Source organism: Camponotus vicinus, unplaced genomic scaffold (genome assembly GCF_025532165.1).
Source record: "Camponotus vicinus isolate PSW18456_S1 unplaced genomic scaffold, iyCamVici1.0 SCAF_7, whole genome shotgun sequence".
NCBI lineage: Eukaryota > Metazoa > Arthropoda > Insecta > Hymenoptera > Formicidae > Camponotus > Camponotus vicinus.
In genome coordinates, this window is record NW_028141979.1 from 17,923,535 (window position 1) to 17,933,144 (window position 9,610).

Below are 9,610 nucleotides of genomic sequence, written 5' to 3' on the forward strand. Positions count from 1 at the left end.
AACCGGATAGCGCAGTCATTCATCTTTCCGCAGTCGACCGTATGCGACTGCAACTTGGCGTCCGAATTAAAATAATGCAGGCACCTGTAAAAGAAAAATTTTAATTGTGATTTATATACAATTTGTTATATAACTTATAATTACATAAATTATACGTACCGGTCGCAGATATATTTCTTGTGGTCCTTTTTGCTCAGTTGCGAGCTCACGAGCCGGGATAAGTTCTTGATCCACGCGAAATGTCCGACGTTGTTGCCGTCTTCCACGTATAGCAGATTCACATGCTTATCCCGCTTCTGCTCCGTAAGACGTATCGGAACAATGCCTTCGTTTTCGATGCTGTACACATTTATAGAAATGTCATTAACAAGTTCAAATTTCTTAATCTGATTCACAGTCACTGGAAACTCAATGTTCCGGAGTTTCAGCACTGTCGCATAATGCGGGTACGATGATTCCCGTTCCGCCTTTCTTTCAGCGGGGTATAGGGCAGCGACCACTGCTCACGCGAAACACGCATTGTCCTTTGATTGCACGTTAATCACCGTTCTTTTCATCATAATCTCCCGCGGCAATTTAATGTGACATCCCGCGCGCATAGGATTATACTTATTTATATTTACAGTTAAATTTAATATTCGCGACAGTGCCCACCCGCTGTCGCGTTCCTGAAACTCCTCCAGCGATGCTAGGGTGGGCTCGATAACGCACCGTTCGTACCACTCGCGTGAATCGGATGTGCGAAAGAGTTCATAGTTTATCGTATTGATACTTTTATTTGCGCGTTTATCACCCGACACGAATTCACCGTTAAATATAGTGTTCACTTTCACATTATAATGTTTTTTCATAACGTTCTTCACATGTTGTAGCACAATGTCTTTGGCGTCCTCGAGAAATTGTCGAGGTTCGATGTGATTATAGTTTATCACCACACCAATCAATATACGATTCTCGAACGCCGTATCAATCTCACGCCACACAAGTCCATTTTGACGCGCACTACATCCGGCACCCGCGTGTACGAAACGTTTACGTACCGAATTTTTCAACCCTTCGAGGCGCGCGATCCGAGCAATCAGATTGTCGATTTCTGATCGATAATCGTGGTCATTTGATCCGACTTTGCTATACCAACGACTCGATATACGTATCGCATCGTTGCTCCCACACAATGTAGTCTTCCAATAAATTCAACAAAGTGAATTGCTCTCGCAAACTTTGTTCCTCTATACAGGGTGATTCAGAACAAACGTTTGTCTTTAAAAAAATAAATTGTATATTCTAAGACGATTTTCCATTTACCAAAATTGTCTACGAGGCTTAGTTTTTAAATTATTAAATAAAATAGTTTGCGAATTACGGAACGAGTACAAGAGGTAGACAGGGACGGCGCAACTCACCGTCCGATACAGGCGATCATGTGGGGCGCTCGATGCGATCAGCTGATTGCTGCACACGATGAGTGTAACAATCTGTGTGTGTGTGTATGTGTGTGTGTGTGTGTGTATGTGTGTGTGTGTATTTATGCACGCGTATCCACACATGCGCCGTACTCTCTCTCTTTCTCTCTCTCTCTCTCTCTCTCTCTCACTCCCTCTTTCTCTCTCACTCTCTCACTCACTCACTCACTCACTTATTCTTACCTTAATAATGAGATTCTTCATACTGCTGATAAATAGTAGTGCCCAGTGTGTTGCACGATAATAATCGTCGTCGACGAGACGTCGTTTCTTCAACACGCAGTCTGACACATCGTCAAATAAGCGAAGTTTTTTCTTTCACCACTTTTGACACTTTTATAAATTTACTCGCGCACTTAATCACTCACGATTGATAAAAGGAGGAATTTACCAACGGTTACGGTACGAATTTAATAAACGGTTAACGCATTTAATTATTAATTATACACTCGATTAAAGAAACGCGTTAACAGAACGCGATACTCGATGCAAGGCGCGCGACGCGACGACCGACGACAAGCAGGTCAGGTTAGTACTAGCGCGTAATGCTACACGTTTATGTTTGGCAGCGCTAGAGGCGCTAGTACTAACCTGACCTGTTTGTCGTGGGTCGTCGCGTCGCGCGCTTTGCATCGAGTATCGCGTTCTGTTAACGCGTTTCTTTAATCGAGTGTGTAATTAATCTCACAAAAAATAGCTATCACAAAAAGTAGCTACCTTTATGTAAAAAATTAACTCTGAAAAATTTTCACAAAAAATAGTTATTTTTATAAAAAATACTGATATTAATTATAAAAAATTGCGTCAAGTTGGGGTGCAATTTCACTTTAAGTTTATTAGTGTTATAAAATTTTATACATATGTGCTTTTATATAATCCGCTGCTGACAAATAGGTAGAAGTTCCGTTTAAAATCTATTACATTTTTGTCATAAAGAAGAATATTTTTGTTAGAGTTGAATCAATTTTTTAAAATAAAAGATTACGTCAAATGATTTTTAAATTTTCTAGAAAATTAAAATAAGATTAAAAAAACTTATTTAAAAATTAAAAATTCAAAAAAATAAAATAATTTAATAATAATAAAATTAAAATAATTAAAAGAACAAATTTTTTTAAAAATTAAAAATGAAAAAGAATATAAATTAAAAAACTTTTAAACAAAAAAACTCGGCGCTACCTAGTAATTATTGAAATAATGTTAATATGTAATTGTTCATTTATCATTTATTATTATTGCCAATCAAATTGGTAGCGCGCCGTTTTTTTATTTAAAATTTTTTTAATTTATATTTTTTTTCATTTTTAATTTTTAAAAAAATTTGTTCTTTTAATTATTTTAATTTTATTATTATTAAATTATTTTATTTTTGTAGAAGATTGAAAAATTATTGACGTAATCTTTAATTTTTTTGAATTTTTAATTTTTAAATAAGTTTTTTTAATCTTATTTTAATTTTCTAGAAAATTTAAAAATCATTTGACGTAATCTTTTATTTTAAAAAATTGATTCAACTCTAACAAAAATATTCTTCTTTATGACAAAAATGTAATAGATTTTAAACGGAACTTCTACCTATTTGTCAGCAGCGGATTATATAAAAGCACATATGTATAAAATTTTATAACACTAACAAACTTAAAGTGAAATTGCACCCCAACTTGACGCAATTTTTTATAATTAATATCAGTATTTTTTATAAAAATAACTATTTTTTGTGAAAATTTTTCAGAGTTAATTTTTTACATAAAGGTAGCTACTTTTTGTGATAGCTATTTTTTGTGAGACGGTTTTTCGATAAACTCGACGCTTTTTCTTTACCTTTTTTTAAAAGGTATTTTTTTAGGGATATCACTTCTTTTTGTATAAAAAATTATGTATTTTAAATTTAATTTCTCATAATTATTATTTTTCATAATATTTATTAAACAATATTAATATTTTTTTAAATAAACCCACCACGACCCCCGTCATACTATAACAAAATGTGACGGTCTCGCTTGCTTACTATAGATATTTAAATATTATATGATCGTTTTTTACAGATATTTAAGTTTAACTTTTCTTTAAAATGTATTTTTTAAGAATATTATTTTTTATGTATTAAACATTACATATTTTATAAATTTTTTATGGATATTATTTTTTTATTGTACGTATTTATTATACATTTTTAAATAAACCCCCCGTTATACTTTTTCAAAATGTGACGGTCTTTCTTGCCTACTACAGATATTTAAATTATTAATTTTATAATATTGGATATATTTATATATTACTTATTAGACATTCTTCGTAGAAAAAGTAAACAAACATTTTTATCACCTCTAGGCCACTGTTTTTTCTTAACTTGAGCATCATTAGCTTCGATCCAAATATTAGATGTTCCTTCTCTGCACATACTTATATAATGGCCTTCATCAATATCAGGATTTTGAAAAAATATGGCATTTGTGACTTTGTACGTGTGTCCATCTATTAATATCTTAGTCGTTGGAATAGCACATAAATTAAAATCATGTGTCGCTTTCATTGATTTATCATTTTGTGATGGAAAAGATATTAAATGAATCACGATTATCTCTTTTGCCAATATTATTTCTCTTTTTAATAACACATTATTTTTTTCAGCACAATATTCACACGATTCGTTATGCAATTGAAACCAATGTGAAAAAGTAACATTTAACAAATCATTAAGATCATATTTTTTTTTCTTCAAATTATTAATAGGAATAGAAATAATAATATTATTATCAACAATAGTTTTTGTATTATCACAGGTTTTACACCGTCTTGTGGAAACTATTTGATTTCTCATGAGACTTTTTATGCAATCATATTTTTCGCAAAGAGCCATAAGAAAATCAGATGCATTTTGTTTTACTGGATTTGAAAAATATTCTCCTAAATATTGTCGTATTGAATTTGTACTTAGATTACGCACACCATTTTCATATCGACATACTAATGTACGTAAAACATCTGATTTTTCGCAATGCAACAATTGCTGTCTAATAACATTAAAATTTAATAAACATTCCAATACTGCATTTGCATAGCATGAAACTTTATCTGTATTTTCGAAACCACGTATAATCCAAGCAGTACTTCGCTCTATTTTTTCATCCGACTGTTGAATGGAAGTAATTATTTTTGGTAACGCCCATAGAACATCTTTTACTTTCGGATAACATCCTTTTGGAGATATTATTATTTCTGTTGTTGGTTTATGTATACGTCTTAGCCGGTTATATTCGACAATAGCTTCTTCACTAGCCATTATTGACGAAGGATCAAAGTTAATTAAATGTAAACCATCTAAAGATGTTACTCGTGACAACGCAACGTAAACTTGACCACAATTAAATATAGAATTACCAATATCCATAATAGCACATTTCAAACTTAATCCTTGGCTTTTATGAATAGTTATACCATAACTCAGAGATAATGGAAACTGTTTTCTGGTAACATATGCTCTATCCATCACCTCAAATTTAACGTTTACTCTTTCAATTAAATATTCTGCACCTGATGATAAAAGAAGTTTAATCTTTTCTACGTTATTAGTACATGGATCTTGTACAATTGAAATTACTTCAGTAATTGTACCATTTATGAGACCCAAACTAGCATCAATATTACGCCGTATCATAACTTTAGCTCCAATTTTAATCATAATTTGTTTGGAAAGCCCAGCTGTTCTAGAATTATCATCATCATTATTTGATAATACTTTTAATACTTTTTTTTTTACATATGGAATACATTCAATTGTATCTTCAGCGATTAATAATATTTCTTCAGAAGCAATACGACTTAACATTGCATTATTAAGAACATCACACATATGACAAGTGGGCAATAAACAAATGGTATCTGATGGCAGAGTGTTAATAAAATCACATAATTCGTTTAATTTAGATTCAAAAGAATTACCTTTAAAAGATACTTTTTTATTTTCAAGAATCTTACAATCAGATTTTGTGACTAAACCGAAACGAATTCTCGACAGTAATTCACGATAAGAGCCATCTCCCTGCTGACGCATATTAATTGTTAATTCATCGTAATCGAATAATGTAGTCCACAAATTAACAGCATTTAAAGAGCCAAGATATTTAGCAATATTTTCATCTGATAAGTGCATGAAAATAGGATCTTCGAGTACTGGAGGCAGTTGAAGTAAGTCTCCAAATAATAGAATGTGCTTTCGGCCAAACCAACCATCATCGCAATCATTAGTGTCAAATATTTCGGACAATCGAAGATGTATATACATTAACATTAGATATCATTGATACTTCATCAATTACAAGAAGAATAACATCTTTAAGATCCGCTCGTAAAACTTTCAATACATGATCAGATAGTTGTTTATATTTAGGAGTCTGACCATGTTGAACGGGTAATTGAAGCAACCTATGAATTGTCAAACCATCTATATTAAATGCTACTATTCCAGTAGGTGCTGCTACAGCAGTATCTTTATTAAGATTTTGTTTTATCCAACATTTAATAGTCTTAATTAAGAAACTTTTTCCAGTACCACCTTCTCCGCTAACGTATAATCGTAATATTGATTTATCTGATTGTACAGTATCAATAACTCTATCAAATACTCGTTTTTGATCCGTATTTAATTTTGCTATCATTTCAATCACATCAATCTCTGGAATTAATTTCTCACCAAGATCTTTAAAATCTTGCATTGCTCCATCAGCCTCTACATTTTGAACACCTATTGGATTTTCAGGATCATCTTGAGATTGTTGTTTTTGTAAATCATCATGTAGACATTGTCTAACTAATTCTTCTGCAGTTTCAAATGCTCTTTGCATTTCTTCTAATTTTTCATGATATTGCAGTGCTTCTGTAAGATATAGTTTTACTTTATAAAACGATTCGGCATGAGTATCGCATCCATTTTTAAGATCCTCTAATTTTCTCCAGGGGTTGAACATAAATAATAACGAAAAGAAGTACTTTTCTGGTTGGTTATTAACATTAAATCTATAATGATTAATAAGATGTCCGCGCCGTCGTCGTTTAACATATTGATTATTACCTATTTTATAATATTCAATCTTTTTACTACTTGGTTTAGTCTTCGTGATATCGTACCATTGTGCAAATTCATAAAGAGATTTTTCTTCTAATTCATTTGGTCTTTGTGGATAATAATTATCTATCAAAGATGGATAAAATATATCTGTAGATTCAGCATTAAGGGTTTCAATTTCTTTACGATTTTTTAATCTTCTGTGTCGTATCTGATTAACATCTAACCATCTAATAGTCGTATTTCGATCAGTTCCATGTAAAGGAATATTTAGCAATGTATCAGCAGCTTCAAGAATTCCACATTCTCTGTTATTCGTAAATCGCAAAGCAATATTCCATAGACGACTTGCTAATGATTTGTTTTTACTATCTGTACTTTTAAGAATAGAATCAGACAATTCACTTTTTCCCGCTTTATTCATATATTTAGTAATGTAATAAGTAAGCAATGATGATTTTTCACCAATATATTGTATATCCATATTGCCTTCCCATGCAGTAAGCACAACAGGATTATAATCATTTATAAGAACTTCATTGTCTGTTCGAGGAAGATCATAAAGTCTACTTTTATGTTTCAATTGTTTCCTTCCTGCTATTGAAGTTGCCACATCCCTCATTTTCAAAGTTTCAGTAAGGGGACGAGGAAATCCAAAGCGACACACACGAAGAACCTTATTACTTTCGTTTTTTTAGAAGGAAGACAATAATCGTTATGTATGTGTCGTTGATGTGTATTAACACGTCTATATAATAACGGTGAAATATCTTTATTCGGCAATTTACAACTTACGTGTTCTAAAATAAATTTAGAAACTTCTTCAACAGTAGACTCACCGAAAATTGGTGCATCCTTAATCCAAATTAATAAGTGAAAGTGTTGTATACTTCTACCTTGATATTCTCGACGCCAGAAATAGTGAGTTACTTCTCCAATAGGATTATCTTTTGAATTAATAAAATTAAGTATTGCCTAAAATTTATTATCAAGGAATCTTGATGTTGATACGGGATCTTTAGCAATCAATACGCTAACAGATAATGAAGTATCATTCCAGCCATTTACTCTACGAATATATGCACCTAAATCTTACCATAACCATTCACTCGGACTTAATGTCAAAAATCATATTGCAGGTCCATAATATTGCGCCATACACTTTAAATCACTTCTCGGTCTACGCCAATATTGTTCTGTATTTCGGAGCGTAGAAAATATTGTACTCAAATTAAATTCCAACAGATCTTTTGACATTGCATCTAAATATTCTGCAGCTGTATAACGAGCTCGTTGATCAGTTATATTTAATTTATGAAAAATTCCTCGACTTAATTGACGCATGTTTGCGTCGTTCAATAAATAAAATAAATATTGTGGATTTAATCTATATTGTGGATGTTTGGATATCAAACGACATTTTATAAATTCGTAATCATGAAGTTTGACTTGTCTAGCCTCATGTTGACCATACATGCCAAAGGGGTATAAATCTGGAAAACACATTAAATCTAAATTTTTTTCACGGTTATCCAAGGGCATATCTTGAACTTTTAACATTTGATATAAATCTGTTGAAGTTTTATTTGCTTTCTTTTCATATAAAGGGTATATAGTATATTGCTCATAATAACCATCGTTTCCATCAGTAACCTGAGTTAACATTGCTTTCCGTTGACCATCTAATGTAATTTCCACATCGTTTTTCGTATCTTTTATTGAATTATTCAATAACTCATTTTCTGATGTCATTTCTACATCATGTTCTGTTTCTTTTATCAAATCATTCAATTCATCATTTAATGCTGCTTTTTCTGTTTCTTCCATTTGAAATTCTGAATCTTTTAATTTTGGCAAACATAATTCATTATAATTATTTGGCAATATAATATGAGAATATAAAGGATTATTACTTTTTAACCATGTTAAGGCATCAAATACCTTTTTAACATCAACTACCTCTTCCCAAATAATTTTTGATTTTGTTGGAACACCTCTAACAAGAATAAACAGTTCGTGATTCATATTTATAGGATCACTTTTATCACATAATTTGTCAAATGTTTCTTGCAATGGAAGTGGTAGATGAAACGTTCTACCTTTAACTTTTTGCATCATTTGTCTTTGAGGTAACTTTTTATTCATGACAGTTCCCATCTTAAGGACAGTTTGAAACGCTTTAGCTCTTTGTATAAGAATTTTTTTCGAATGTGTTAAAAGATGATATTACTTAAGTAATCTATTCATACAAGTTATGGTTACGCAGAAAAAGATTATCTATGTACATAATTATATATAAGTATGTATATCTATGACTCTATAATTCTATAGTATATAATTATATACATATATATACATATGTGTGTATGTGTGTGTGCGTGTAGATATTTACATATTTGACTGCGCAACCATAATTATAGTTACATAGATATTTATTACATTTGCCTGCGTAGACACAAATATAGTTACGCAAAAATATTCGCTACTACATGTATAATGATAATTATATACAGGGCGATCCTGAAAAACGTTATGTCTTTAAAATGACGTATTCCTGACACCATTCTAAGACAATTTTTCCTTTACCAAAATTTGATTTGAAGCGTAGTTTTTGAATTATGAGCAAAAATAGTTAGTAAATCACGCGTCGGGTACAGAAGGCAGGCAGGAGCGGCGCGGCGTGCCGCGAGCGCGGCGCAGCTGACCGCCCGACGGGTGATTATCACCGCATGAGTCGCTAACTATTTTATCTTATAACATAAAATTATGCTTTAAATAAAATTTTGGTAAAGAAGAAAATGTCTTAGAATTACGTCAGAAATACGTGTTCCTTAAAATAACGTTATTTTAATAATGAAAAGTTCCGGATCGCCGGCCGTCCGACGTTGCAATCAGCTGATTGCTACACGCGATGTGTGTATGGCGGAGTGTGTGCGTAAGAGAGAGAGAGAAAGAGAGAGAGAGGGAGGGTAGGAGGGACAGACATTCATACACACGCACGCACTTTTTTTCTCGCTCTCTTTCTCTCTTTTACGCAACACTCATACACTCTCTCATTCAGTCTCTCACTCACACTCTCTCG

General features: G+C 32.0%; 1 pseudogene; it reads right to left on the bottom strand.

The window, feature by feature from the left end:
- Nucleotides 1–3,738: 3,738 nt before the first annotated feature.
- On the bottom strand, nt 3,739–7,165 carry LOC145974301 (uncharacterized; annotated as a pseudogene).
- Between the last annotated feature and the right edge of the window lie 2,445 nt (nt 7,166–9,610).